At 48.7% G+C, this 15,396-nt stretch overlaps 1 long non-coding RNA gene across 1 annotated transcript in view; it reads left to right on the forward strand.

Moving 5' to 3' along the window:
* The first annotated feature begins 2,572 nt into the window (after positions 1–2,572).
* The window catches only part of LOC132208670 (uncharacterized), a 31,384-nt gene continuing 18,560 nt past the window's right edge, over positions 2,573–15,396 (forward strand). The window contains exon 1 of the long non-coding RNA XR_009444802.1: positions 2,573–2,725. This is a non-coding gene — a long non-coding RNA (uncharacterized LOC132208670). The remainder of the gene's footprint in view (positions 2,726–15,396) is intronic.

Raw genomic sequence — 15,396 nt, forward strand, 5'->3', positions numbered from 1 at the left:
AGAAATCCAATCCATCCCATTTGTTCGTATTTAAACTGATTCCCCACCATCTCTCTCTGGCAGTGATTTTCACACCCATGGCACCCCTTGTCATGGCACATTGGAGATATGGAGCTGTAAATGGATGGGAGCAGCACATCCTGTCACTTCCAGCATGGGCTGCAAGTTTCCCCAAACTGGGCAGCGATTTAACGCAGCGTTAACCGAGCACCGCACTGGAGTGGTCTGTACAGATCTACACGCTGGGAGGGTAACTGCTCCGGGTTTAGAGATCAGTTCAGTGGTGTTCACTTCACAGCCCCCCGTGCTGCAGAGGTACCTGATCCAGGGTTATAGATCGATGCACTGGTGTGGTCTGCACAGCTCCCCGTGCTGGACTGATATCTATGTGACTGGTGAGGCCTGCACAGTGTCCCACTCTGGGCAAATTGCCGGGTTGCATTGAGCAGGACACTAGCCTGGTCTGCACAGTGCTCCATGCTGAACAGATATTCCATCTGGGTTTGTGGTGTCTGGGCTGGTTCCGTGAGGTGAATTGAGAATGTGAGATAACTGACCACTTCAGCTGATCTGGCAATGCCTTCAGTTTGTGTTTGCCAGTTGTGTTGAGTTTGGGGAGAGATTTCCACCGCGAGGCTGTGTTTCTCAACAAAACTGATGGACAGAAGGGCCTTTGTGATGTGGATCTTTATGACTCCATCACATTCTGTAACCGACATTCCCCGGAACATTCTGTCACCGACTTTCCCCGGAACATTCTGTAACCGAATTTATTTGTGAATGTTTGGATGTCAGTTAATTGAACAAAAGATAAGATCCTGAGGGAAATGATCCCTTTCCAGGGAGAAGGAGATACTGTTTCAAAATTTCCTCAGGGAGTTAAAGGGGTGAATACATTTTCCCTGTGTTCATGTTTCTTCACATCTGAAAATTGACCACAATTTAGACAAACAGACAGAATTTTTTATACTCTGTTTGTCTTCAAGGAACTGGGAAAGAATCCTTCAGGAATGCAATGTCTTCACCCTCTGTATCAGGAACTGTGAAGAAGTGACCTGTGACTGCGCAGGTGGGAATGTTCCAGAAAACATCCGTTCTTATGGATGTGTGTCTGTGTGTTTCGGGTGGGAGTGCTTCTTGTGTTTCATGTTGCGTTTTTCACAAACAAAATTGAGAAATTACTATTTGTTATATCAGCTTTTTTTCCCCGCAATAAATCAGCGACACATTTGAAAATGTCACTCGGTCCTCAATCAAACTGGTAACTTTGCTTCCAGGCTGGTTTATGATTTGTTTGTTTTCCTTCCTCACAGTTAACGTAGTGACAATCTACGTCCTGCTTTATAAAGATTGTGGATTGTCTCCATGTGTCAGACGTTACCTGGGGGCTATGGCAGTGGCGGATCTACTGGTCATTATCCTCGATCTGATATTGAGACACACTCCCATTGCTTATGAGGAACAGTTTTATTGCCTGTGGTACATCCCCGTGTGTAATATCCACGCCGTCCTGCTTTATGCAGCCACTGACTGTTCTGTCTGGTTCACCGTCACTTTCACCTTTGATCGATTTGTGGCCATTTGTTGCCAGAAGCTGAAAAGTAAATATTGCAGTGAGAAAACGGCGGCTGTGGTTCTGGGAACAGTGACTGTGCTGAGCTGTTTAAAGAACATTTTCTGGTATTTTATGCTCACAGCTCGCTATTGGCTGGTGAACGCCCCCTGGTTTTGTGTGGGAACAATGACTGTTTATTCCTCTCGCGCCTGGACCACAATCGAGTTCCTCCACCACATTCTAACCCCGACTCTCCCATTTCTCCTGATTCTGCTGCTCAATGTTTTCACCGTCAGACACATTTTAGTGACCAGCAGAGCCCGCAGGAGACTCCAGGCTCACACCAATGGGGACGGTCAGTGTGACACAGAAATGAGAAATCGAAAAAAATCCATCATTTTACTGTTTGTGATCTCGGCCAATTTCATCCTGTTATGGTCAATGTTCATGGTGTATTCTATATGGTTCCGGATGTGGTGGATTGGGTATCGGTCTGTGTATCTGGATTACTTTGTGCAGGAATTGGGCTTCATGCTGCAGCTCCTCAGCTGCTGCACAAACACCGCGATTTATGCCGTGACCCAGACTCAGTTCAGGCAGCAGCTGAAGAATGTGCTGAAATATCCCTTTACCCAAATTCATCAATCAATCAAATTCACTCATTAATCAATCCATCCAGGATTTTCTCATTTCAGTTCAATGTTTCAGCAATGAAGCAGCCTGTCGCTACGGTAACAGACTGGAGGTAGCGCTGGTCCAAACTCATCTTGCAGGGGGTTACAGGGAAACATTTCAATGATTGTCTCAACTCAGTGGGCCAGTGAGAAAAGGCACCATTCCACTGACTGTACCTATCACTTCAATTTGTAATTGATAAATATGTACATTAAAGAGAGCCAAGCAGCAGAGTGAACTGTATTATTGTTGCTGTTCCTCCAGTTTCCAGGTGCCATCGATGTGGCTCTGGAGGAGGCCCAGGATAGGCATGTCGTCTGAGGAGTGGGAGGGAATGTTGAACTCGTTCGCTACTGGGACGTGCAGTCGTTTGTCACAAACCGAGCGTGGGTGTTTCACAAAAAGCGGTCTCTGGGCCTCCGTTTGGTTTCCCTGACATTGAGGAGCAAACATTGGGAACAGCGGATAAAATCGACCACATTTGGGGATGTGCAGGTGAACATCTGTTTAACGTGGACGGTATTTTGGGGCCTGGGATGGGGGTGAGGAGGGAGGTGCAGGGGCAGATTTAGCACCTCCTGCGGTTGCAGGGAAAGATGCCGGAGTTGGTGGGGTTAATGGGGGGTGTGGAGCGCACGAAGGAATCGCGGAGACAGCAGTTCCTCAAAAGGCAGATGGGGTGGAGAGGGAAGTATAACCCTCATATCCTCCACACTCCTCACCAGATCTCATCCCAAGACCAGCATCAACCCCCAATCCCTGTCTCCTTGACCGGTCCATCTTCCCTCCCACATATCCGCTCCTCCCACCTACCCGCTCCTCACAGCTATCCACTCCCTCCACCTCACTGACCATCCCCACCAACCACACTCACCTCCCCGGCTTCATCCACGCCTCTTTGACCTGTCCGTCTTCTCTCCCACCGTATCCCTCCACTATGTACCTTCTATCACCGCCGCCCCTCTATTTATTTTTCAGCCTAATTCCCCCTCCCCCATTTCTGGAGAAGGCTCCTGACCCGAAGCATCAGCTTTCCTGCTCCTCTGATGCTGCCGGCCAGCTGTGTCCCTCTTGCTCCACACTGTGTTATCTCAGACTCCAGCATCAGCAGTTCCTACTGCCTCTGAGTGAGTTATCTTCAATGTTCAGTGAAGTGATGGAAGGGAAGCGGACAGGGCTCTCAGGCATCACATTCTCAACAATAAGCTGCTCACAGACACTCAATATCTTCTAATGTTCGCTGTCTTAGTTTGTCCATCGTCCCATTTTGCTTCTCACATGAGATTTATCACCTTCCTTCCGTTCACTCACCATCACATCAAACATGAGCTTTCCTCATGGTGGGCCAAACTCGAAGGATCAGACAGAGAGAGAGAGAGGCAGAGAGAAAGGGAGGGAGGAGAGAGATGGAGTGAGAGAGCAGGAGAGGCAGAGAGAGGGGGGGCAAAGACAGAATGAGGTGGGGGATATATATATATATATATATAGAGAGAGAGAGAGAGAGAGAGGGATCTATGTCTCACTCCCGATTGCTCCAGAATCTGCAGTTCCCATGATCTCTGATACAATGTTAACCTCACTGTGAAGCCTTTTCTAACCTGAAGAAGTTACCCTCCTCCCTCCGGACCAACCTCAGGTGATCTCTCTCCCACTGCAAACCATCTTCGGTCCGCCTCCCCCCTCTCCCTATTTATTCCAGAACCCTCTCCCCATCCCACTTTTCTGATGAAGGGTCTAGGCCCGAAACGTCAGCTTTTGTGCTCCTGAGATGCTGCTTGTCCTGCTGTGTCCATCCAGCTCCACACTTTGTTATCTCCGATCCCGATTGCTCCCTTGTGTTTAAAGTGAAACAATATCCCCCTCTGCTGGCCTCCTCACGCCACTGCACAAGGATGATCGATGGTGAAAGCCAGCAGGGGCTCAGTCAAAGAGAGAGAGAGCAGCACACAGCAGCGTCAATACACACAGGCACAGACACACACACACACACACACACACACACACACACACAGAGACACAAACACACACACATATAGGCACAGACATGGAGACACACAGATACATTTTTACACACATATGTACATGCAGACCCAGTCATGCAAAGACAGAAGCACACAGATAGACACAGCCACACACAAACGCAGAAGCACACACCACAAACACACAGAAACACAGACACAAAGAAACAAAATGACACATACAGATTCCATGTGCAGTCGCAGGCACAGCCCTGACATTAACCAGCTTTAAGACAGTTCTTGTCAATCAGGTAATTCCCAGCTTTTACAAATGAAATGCCGATGAGAAAGTGGGACAGTGCTGTGATGCCCCTTGGCTACTGTCAGGGAGAAGGTGAATGTGTTTAAGAAACACATGATCATTTGTGCAATGTACATACGCCCAATGGTGCAACAGATCCATGGCATCACTTGATGTCCATCTGTGAAACTGATTGATGTTCATTCTCAGAAAATCATTAAAAGTAAACTCGCCAACTGTACTGGTTCAGTTCAATCCCACTCACATCTTGTGTTTGAGTGAAAGTATTGTGTTCCCCTGTGGGATAAATGTGGGTTCCCTGGCTGCAGAAAACTCTGTTCCCTTTTCAGAATGAAAGGGTGTTGTAGCTAGTTTTAAACTGCAGTTTTGTATCTGTGTGGATTTCAGGCCTGGTGTGTGTGTGTGTGTGTGTGTGTGTGTGTGTGTGTGTGTGTGTGTGTGTGTGTGTGTGTGTGAGAGAGAAAGAGAGAGAGAGAGAGAGAGAGAGTGTGAAGGAGTGTGAGAGAAAGGGAGTGACTGTTTAAGGGGGAGAAGGGAGAGACAGACAGGAGCCACTGGACAGAACTTTTGAGTTGTTGCTTTTTCTCACACCACCTCACATCCTGCTTTAATCTCACAAAGAAGCCTCTTACTCTGCTCTGTACCTGAGGGAGGTGTATGTCAGGTAGGGAGAGCTGGGAACTGACTGGAAGAACTGGGATCTGGGAGGACAGAAGGGATTGAGGCACGGGCCTGGGACAGAGACAGAGAGGGAGTAGAGAGCAAAAGAAACCAGCGAGAGAGACAAGACAAAACCCAAGGAAAGGAGCAGAGAGAGAACAATAAAGCCACGGGGTGAGAGAGAGAAGAGAGAGAAATGCCATTCAGAGCAAGGAAAAGGGCAGAGAGGTGGGAGTGGGGAATAAATCCAGCATACAGAGAGAAGGACTGACAGAGAGAGGGAGAGAAATCCCAGGGAGAGAACGAGAAAGGACAGGTACAGAGAGAAATCAAAGGAGAGGAGAGCAAATAGATACCATGGAGAGTGAGTGATGGAGATACAGAGTGGGGTGGTCACAGATAGGATGACCATCAGGCGGAGAGAAAGGTGTCGAGAGAGGTGGACTGGGAAGTTCAGAAATGGGAAAAGCTGGACGTTAAAACAGTTCCTGCAAAATCTGGGGAAAGGGGTGAGAGAGTTGCGGGAGAGACTTGAGGTGGGGTATTGGTGAACGGGGAGATGTGAAGGATGTGGGGGAGACAGAGATTTATAGAAAGCAGTGGGAGGTACAGGAAGCTGAGATTTGGAGGCAGAGAGAGAGGGAGGCAGTGAAATCTGTGGGATCAGACTGTGCAGCAGCCCCACATCATCTGGGGTTTCAGCTCCCAAGTCAAATCTCCTCGGGGGCAGGTGTGGAAAGACAGAGAAATGAAAATTGAATAAATAAATTATAGCATCTAAAGCACAGCAAGATCCCATTGCTGCTTGGACTTCACAACCTGACAGCTTCCCATTCCCCCAGCAGAGCCCCTGATGTTAAACTGAGAGAACGCCAAACAGGAAGGTGTCTCAACCTGTCTCAGGCCTGTCCCAGTGTTTCTGTTTGAGGGGAGGGGGGCAGGAGAAATGTTTACTCCAGAGGCTGGGATTCACACACCCATCCCCACTCCCAGACTCTGTTTGTCTCCCTCTGTCTGTGCCCAAGTTTCAGTCTCTCAGAAATCCCCCAGGGAGAGAGAGAGATGGAAATTGATCACATCAAAGCCAATATATTTTGAAACAAAATAACGAGGATCAAAACGAGGTCCCATCACTGACTGACTTCCAAAATCAACCCAATTTCTCAGCACTTTCCCCTGACTTTTAAATCCAGAGAATGGGAACAGATTTCATCTGGATTCGAGGGGCAAATGCTTTCTGACTGCCCCCAGGGTTTAATTTCTGACAGGCTGGGCAATGACTCAGTGGTAGGAGTGACACCACAGGGCCTGTGTCTCTCCCTCCCTCCGTGTTTAACCTGCCCCCTCAAGCTGGTTCTCTGACATTATGGGGTGGGGGATGTTGAAAAACAAAACCAGTGCCCTCCTCCCCCCGGTCCACTCCCATTCACCGGGCTCAGCCCCCGTGTCCATTCTGTCTGGGATTGGTTCTGATTCTACATTAAATATTAGACGTGGATCTTCCACTGGTGCAGTCACCTCTCTCTCTCTTTCTTTCCTTTCCACCCCTTCCCCTTTCTCCCTCTCTCTCTGTCCCTATCAATGTCTTCATCTCTGTTGAGCTTTCTCTTGCCCGATAATGGCTCAATGCCTCACTCTCTCTCTCTCTTCCCTCTCCATTTGACAGCAGTGCCCTCTCCTGCCTCACATTTGCCACGTGTTCCCTTCTCCCCACTGTGTCTGGGAGGCATGACACTGTCACATTTTGGTGGGTGAGGGGGTGACGAGAGGTGGTGGAGAGGGGCGTGTCTGACTGGGGTGGGGGGGCGCACAGCAAAAGGGAGGGATTTTACACCCCACCCACTATCAGACTGTCAGAAAACTCAGCCTGGGTCCCTTCAGACAGCCTGAGGGTGACATGCTGCCAAAGGGGATACACAGCGAGATCCCACAGACTACAGTATGCAGGACCTCCAATGGATTCCCTTAACGACCTGTTGGAGCCCATCCTCCCACCCCCACAGCGCCCCCACAAGGAGAGGAGCTGACATAGGAATGAAGGACATTCTGCACAGCAGGATCCCACCTGCTGTCCCCTGCAATGCCCTTACCCCACACTGAAGAAGCCTGAACGTTTCTGCATCATTTCCACCCACTTTCGGAAGCCCTCCCTCCTCACCCGCCCCACCACATCTGAATTTGGAAAGTGTAGCCTCGCTACTGTAAAGGGAACGGCTACAGGCTGTCCCCACACAGCAAGATCCCACAGGCTGCAAATTGCAAAAAGGGGCCTCCCCACCAGCAAACACTGAACTCTCCCATTTCAACTTGGAGCTGGGCTCGGCCTGAACACTGGAGTAACCTCCTCTCCCCTATCCCCCCCACCCCAGATCCTGTACCTATCACCCCCCCCCCCACCACACCCACCTCTCCCTCTTTCAGCTGTCTCCCTTTTTCCCTCCTGCATCACCATCCACCCCTTACCCTACTCAGCTCGGTGAGATCCCACAAGTAGCTCCCATCACATATACATAGAACATAGCACAGTCCAGGCCCTTCGGCCCATGATGTTGTGCCAAACGTTTACCCTAAATCCAAGGCCTATCTAACCTCCACCCCCACCTGAGATTGTCATCCACATGCCGATCTAATAGCCACTCAAATGCCCCTAATGAGGCCGACTCCACTATCTGCTCCAGCAATGCATTCCACTCCCCAACCACTCTCTGAGTAAAGAACCTACCTCTGACGTCTCCCCTATATCTACTGCCACTCACTTTAAAACTATGCCCCGTTATAATAGCTACCTCCTCCCTAGGAACAAGTCTCTGGCTGTCCACTCTATCTATATCGCTCATCATTTTGTACACCTCTATCAAGTCACCTCTCATTCTCCTTCGTTCTAAAGAGAAAAGCCCTGGCTCTCTCAACCTTTGCTCGCAAGACCTTCCTTCTGTTCCAGGCAACATCCTGGTAAATCTCCTCTAAATCTTTTCCAATGATTCCACATCTTTCCTGTAATGAGGCAAGCAAAACTGGACACAATACTCCAGATGTGGCCGAACCATGCTTTTGTACAGCTGGAGCATAAATTCACAGCTCTTGAACGCAATCCCTCTATTAATGAAAGCTAACACACCAAGTGCCTTCTTAACAACTCTATCCACCTGGGTGGCAGCTCTCAGGGAACTGTGGACATGCACCCCAAGATCCCTCTGCTCCTCCACACTGCCAAGTATCTTTCCGTTAACCCTGTACTCTGCTTTCAAATTTGTCCTTCCAAAATAAATCACCTCACACTTTTCAGGATTATACTCCATCTGCCATTTCTCTGCCCAGCTCTGCATCCCTTTGTAACCTAGAACAGCCCTCCACACTATCCACAACTCGACCCACCTTCATATCGCCTGCGAACTTAATAATCCACCCTTCCACTCCTTCATCCAAACCATTCACAACAATCACAAATAGAAGAGGACCCAGAACAGATCCTTGAGGTACACCACTTGTAACTGAGCACCATGTTGAATATTTTCCATCCACTACCACCCTTTGTCTTCTAAGAGTCAGCCAATTCTGAATCCAATCTGCAACATTTCCCCCCATCCCATGTCCCCTTACTTTCGGCATGAGACTACCATGGGGAACCTTATCAAATGCCTTCCTTAAATGTATGCTTCCCAATGTGCTCCCCTGAAATGACCCCTGCCAAAATGAGCCCTAGAATTTTGTGGCATGCAATTTTGAGCCATTTTCTGCCTCCTGCCCAAATCTTCTGTCCAGCATGTTTCACTGTCTCCACGTTTTGCCCCTTTTTACCTCCCCAGAAATGTGTCCTCCACTTTTTCCCGACCATCACAATATTGTACCCCATCTCCAAATCCTGTGCCTCCCCAAAACAATATTGCACCCCCCCATAAGTAATTTGACCCTCCCTGTCAAATATTTTTCCCTTATATTGCTGCTTCCCCAATTTCAGTTACTCTCCACAATATTGCCCCCAAAGCTTGCCCTCCTTCCCCATTTTGGGACTCCCCCACTTTGCATTTCCCCTGATATTGCCCCCTCAATAAATGTTTGCAACACCTTTCAAAATTCCCCAACTTGAGTTTTACCACACAAATATTTTGTCCCTCACAAAAAGTTTCAACTCTCAGTTTATAATTACCACCCCCCCCACATAGAGCTCCTCTCCCCTCCCAGTTCCTCCGTGACCGCAACTCCACTGTATATAAATGGCCCTCTGCATTTCCTTCTGTGGACAATCCCCCCTCCACCTCACCAAGTCATTGCCTCACCCTGGGGGCAGAGGTCACAGGGCATAGGGCGAGAGACTCAGAGGTCTTTTCACTGACTGCCTGACATAACAGCAAGACCCTGGTCCCCAGGCAGACCCTGCCCCCCTCAATGAGACAGGTAACCCCCCACCCCCCTTTCAGTTTAGAGAGAGCAGGCAAGGGTGAAACTCAGGTGGGGCAGGGGCTCAGGGAGGGTGAGGCAAGCAATGGGGAGAGAGAGTCATAGACAGAGAGGGAGGGAGAGAACCCACGAGGAGAAAAGAGGCACAGACATGCCAAGGGATAGACAAGCTATGGGGAGTAAGAAGTGGAAACACACAGAAGGAGGGAGAGGGGTGAGAGAGAGAGAGAAAGAAAATCCAACAGGAGAAAAGAGGTATAGAGAGACAGAAGAATAGTGAAGTGATGTGGAGAGGGGAACAGATAAAGAGAGAGGGACAGACAAAGAAAGAGAGGGAGAGAAGAAAACAGGGGCGATCTCACTCCAATAAATATACACCCCTCTCCACTCTGGCACAAAGCCCAAACCCACTCTAGGGAGAGAGACAGAGAGATACAGGCAGACAGAGTGACACAGCCCCAGGGAGGGAGAGAGAGCAATGGGCAGGCAGGCAGATAATCCCAGGGAGGGAGGGAAAGTGAGAGGGGGGAGAGGGGGAAGGAGAGAGAGACAGAGAAAGATCCCAGGGAGTGAAAAGGTGTAGGACAGAGACAGAGGGAGATGAAAAGATAGGGAGAGAGAAACAGAGGGTCAGATAGAAAGGGACAGAAAGACCCCAGAGAGCGATAGAAGGATAGACAAGCGAGAGAGACACACGGACCGAGAGAGTGTGAAACTTGAGGCTGGAAAACAGACGATAGACAGAGAAAGATTGAGGAGAGAGACAGAGAAACAGAAAGGGAGAGAGGCAGAGGGAGGGGAGAGAGAATGATCTCAGCAAGAGAGACATAATGAGGAAACCCAGAGGCAGAGGCGGAGCAAAAGAGTACCACTGGGAGAGTCAGAAGGGCAGACAGACAGGGCAGAGAGAAATCCCATTGAGAACAAGAAAAAGGGCAGATAGAAAGAGTGGGAAAGAGGGGGAAAATAAACTGAGGTTAATGTAAACTCAGCAGGACATAACACCAGCGCTTCGTCGGAGGCTCACTGATGGTGTTACCTAGAATGGTGATGAAACGTCTGAAAATGAACCTTCCAGCTCAGCGAGCAAACTTACATCCAGAAACTCAACCTGAGCTACAAATTTTCTCAAAACCCGCTATAAACTCAGGTAGAGAAACAGAAAGCAACTTAGAGTGAGAGCAAACCCAGGGATAGAATGGAAAAGGACAGGTAGAGAGGGAGAAATCCGAGGGAGAGAACACGAAAGGACAGAGAGAGAGAGAGAGAGAAATCCCAGGGAGAAAATAGGAAAGGATAGAGAGAGAGAGAGACAGAGAGAAATCGAGTGAAAGAAGAGCAGACAGAGAGATACCATCGAGAGTAGGGAATAGGGAGACAGTGAGGGAGCATGCAGATAGAATGACTGTCAGGCAGGAACAGCAAGATCCCACAGGACAGTGAGAGAGTGAAAGTGCAGAGAGAGGTGAATGGGGAAGGCCAGATTTCAGAAAGATTGTACGCTGGAACAGTTCCTGAAAATCCCAGGAAGGGAGCCAAGTGATTCGAAGGAAGGATATCAGAGGATCAGGGGAGAGTGGATGGGGGAGATTTGGGGATGTGGGGGAGATGGAGACTTATGGAAAGCTGTGAGAGAGACAAGAAGCTGGGAATATGGAGTCAGAGGAAGGCAGTGAAATCTGTGGGATCAGACTGTGCAGCAGCCCCATTTTTCCCCTTCGTCTCCCCCAAGCCCCAGCCCAGGTCTCACGCCCTTGTGGTCCAAACTCCAGAGACTGCCTGAGCCCCATAATTCATTTTTCCTGTGAGCATGTGAGTGTGGAATTGAACGACAAGGACACTGGATGGTTTATTGTGATTCTCTCTGTCTCGCTCTCTCTGGTCCCAGCTCCTGTCTGACGATTCCTCACTGCAGAATGATTTGATTCTCTCTGACTCTGCATCATCCCGAGTTTCAGCTCCCGAATAAAATCTCCTTGGGGGTGGAGGTAAGACAGAGAGAAATGAAAATGGATTTTTTTTTTAAAAAGCACCGAAAGCTCAGCAAAATCTCACCGCTTGCTGCCTTCAGCAATCTGAGACATTCCCCACCCAGCACAGCAAGATCCCACTGCTGAACATGCCTGAGTATCCACAATCTCACACTCTCCTCACCCCACCCCACCCCGCCCTCCACCCAAACACCAGCACAGCTCCTGATTTTAAACACAGAGAGTGGGGAACAGGAAGATATCTCAAACTGCCTCACTGTCCCAGTGTTTCTGTTTGAGGGGAAGGGCAGGAGAGATATTTACTCCAGAGCTGGGATTCACACCCCCCTCACACATCCCACACCCCCACTCCCAGAATCTGTGTGTCTCACTGTCTACAAGCTTCAGTGTCAGATATCTCCCCCCCTGCCCCAGCACAGAGAGAGAGAGACAGAGAATGAGATGGTGGGGTGAGGGGTGAGCGGGGGAAACAGAGAGAGAGAGAGAGAGAGAAAGAGAGAGAAAATAAACAGACAGAAATTGACCAAATCAAAGCCAGGATATTTTGAAGAAAAAATAAACAGAAACAAAGGCAATCCTGCCACTGACTGACCTCCAACATTTCCCCATTTTATCAGCACTTTCCCCTGGTTTTGAACCCAGAGAAATGGAAGAGATTTCAACAGGGATCAAGGGGCAGATGCTTTCTGACTGTCCCCAGGGTTTAGAACATAGAACATAGAACAGTACAGCACAGAACAGGCCCTTCAGCGCACAATGTTGTGCCGACCATTGATCCTCATGTATGCACCCTCAAATTTCTGTGACCATATACATGTCCAGCAGTCTCTTAAATGACCCCAATGACCTTGCTTCCACAACTGCTGCTGGCAATGCATTCCATGCTCTCACAACTCTCTGCGTAAAGAACCTGCCTCTGACATCCCCTCTATACTTTCCACCAACGAGCTTAAAACTATGACCCCTCGTGCTAGCCATTTCTGCCCTGGGAAATAGTCTCTGGCTATCAACTCTATCTATGCCTCTCATTATCTTGTATACCTCAATTAGGTCCCCTCTCCTCCTCCTTTTCTACAATGAAAAGAGACCAAGCTCAGTCAACCTCTCTTCATAAGATAAGCCCTCCAGTCCAGGCAGCATCCTGGTAAACCTCCTCTGAACTCTCTCCAAAGCATCCACATCTTTCCTATAATAGGGCGCCCAGAACTGGACGCAGTATTCCAAGTGCGGTCTAACCAAAGTTTTATAGAGCTGCAACAAGATCTCACAACTCTTCAACTCAATCCCCCTGTTAATGAAAGCCAAAACACCATATGCTTTCTTAACAACCCTGTCCACTTGGGTGGCCATTTTAAGGGATCTATGTATCTGCACACCAAGATCCCTCTGTTCCTCCACGCTGCCAAGAATCTTATCCTTAATCCTGTACTCAGCTTTCAAATTCAACCTTCCAAAATGCATCACCTCGCATTTATCCAGGTTGAACTCCATCTGCCACCTCTCAGCCCATCTCTGCATCCTGTCAATGTCCCGCTGCAGCCTACAACAGCCCTCTACACTGTCAACGACACCTCCGACCTTTGTGTCGTCTGCAAACTTGCTGACCCATCTTTCAATTCCCTCGTCCAAGTCATTAATAAAAATTACAAACAGTGGAGGCCCAAGGACAGAGCCCTGTGGAACTCCACTCACCACTGACTTCCAGGCAGAATATTTTCCTTCTACTACCACTCGCTGTCTTCTGTTGGCCAGCCAATTCTGTATCCAAGCAGCTAAGTTCCCCTGTATCCCATTCCTCCTGACCTTCTGAATGAGCCTACCATGGGGAACCTTATCAAATGCCTTACTGAAGTCCATATACACCACATCCACAGCTCGACCCTCATCAACTTTTCTAGTCACATCCTCAAAAAACTCGATAAGGTTTGTAAGGCATGACCTACCCCTCACAAAGCCGTGTTGACTGTATTTGATCAAGCCATGCTCTTCCAGATGGTCATAAATCTTATCCCTCAGAATCCTTTCTAACACCTTGCAGACGACAGACGTGAGACTTACCGGTCTATAATTGCCAGGGATTTCCCTATTTCCTTTCTTGAAGAGAGGAATTACATTTGCCTCTCTCCAGTCCTCAAGTACGACTCCAGTGGAGAGCGAGGATGCAAAGATCTTCGCAAGTGGCGAAGCAATTGCATTTCTCGCTTCCCAAAGCAGCCGAGGACAAATCTGATCCGGGCCTGGCGACTTGTCAATCTTAATGTTTGACAAAATTTTCAGCACATCAGCTTCGTCTATCTCTATCCATTCCAGCATGCACACCTGCTCTTCAAAGGTTTCATTCACTACAAAGTTGGTTTCTTTCGTAAAGACAGAAGCAAAAAACTCATTTAGGGCTTCCCCTACCTCCTCAGGCTCCACACACAAGTTCCCTATGCTATCCCTGATCGGCCCTACTCTTTCTTTGACCATTCTCTTATTCCTCACGTAAGTGTAAAATGCCTTTGCGTTTTCCCCGATTCCTTCTGCCAAGCCTTTCTCGTGCCCCCTCCTGGCTCTCCTCAGACCATTTTTGAGCTCCTTCCTTGCCTGCATGTAATCCTCTCTAGCTGAACTTGACCCTAGCTTCCTCCACCTTATGTAAGCTACCTTCTTCCTTTTCACAAGAAGCTCCACCGCTCTCGTCATCCAAGGTTCCTTAATCTTATCCCTTCTTGCCTGTCTCAGAGGGACATATTTACTCATCACTCCCAACAACTGTTCCTTAAACCGTCTCCACATGTCTATAGTTCCCTTACCATGGAACAACTGCTCCCAGTCCATGCTTCCTAACTCATGTCTAATCGCATCATAGTTTCCTCTTCCCCAATTAAATATCCTCCCATATTGCCTAATCCTCTCCTTCTCCATAGCTATGTGGAATGTGAGGCAGTTATGGTCACTATCACCAAAATGCTCTCCCACCACAAGATCTGATACCTGCCCCGGCTCGTTTCCGAGCACCAAGTCAAGAATGGCCTCTCCCTTCGTCGGCCTGTCAATGTACTGCGTTAGGAAACCCTCCTGAACACACCTTACAAAAACAGCTGCATTCAAATCTTCTGCTCGAAGGAGGTTCCAATCAATATTAGGAAAGTTAAAGTCACCCATTACAACAACCCTACTGCGTGCACACTTTTCCAAAATCTGTCGACCTATGCTTTCTTCAATCTCCCTGCTGCTATTGGGGGGCCTGTAGTAAACCCCTAACGAGGTGACTACTCCCTTGCTGTTCCTAATTTCCACCCATACTGACTCGGTAGGCGGATCTTCCTCGACAATGGAAGCTTCTGTAGCTGTGATACCCTCTCTGATTAGTAGTGCTACACCCCCTCCTCTTTTTCCCCTTCCCTATTCTTTTTAAATGTTCTAAACCCTGGAACATCCAGCAACCATTCCTGCCCCTGAGAAACCCATGTCTCTGTTATGGCCACAACATCATAGCACCAGGTACTGATCCATGCTCGAAGTTCATCACTTTTATTCCTGATACTCCTTGCATTAAAGCAAACACACTTTAACCGATCCCTTGGTTCCTTCCCAGGAAAATCCTTCCCACTAGCTGGTCTACCTCTTGCTACTGCCTCACCTGCATCAACGCTCACCTCTGGTATACAGCTCAGGTTCCCACCCCCCTGCCATACTAGTTTAAACCCTCTCGAACTACTCGAGCAAACCTTCTACCCAGGACATTGGACCCCTTCCAGTTCAGATGCAACCCGTCCTTCTTGTACAGGTCCCACCTTCCCCAGAAGGCATCCCAATTATCAACATATCTGAAGCCCTCCCTCCTACACCAGC

Source organism: Stegostoma tigrinum, unplaced genomic scaffold (genome assembly GCF_030684315.1).
Source record: "Stegostoma tigrinum isolate sSteTig4 unplaced genomic scaffold, sSteTig4.hap1 scaffold_50, whole genome shotgun sequence".
NCBI lineage: Eukaryota > Metazoa > Chordata > Chondrichthyes > Orectolobiformes > Stegostomatidae > Stegostoma > Stegostoma tigrinum.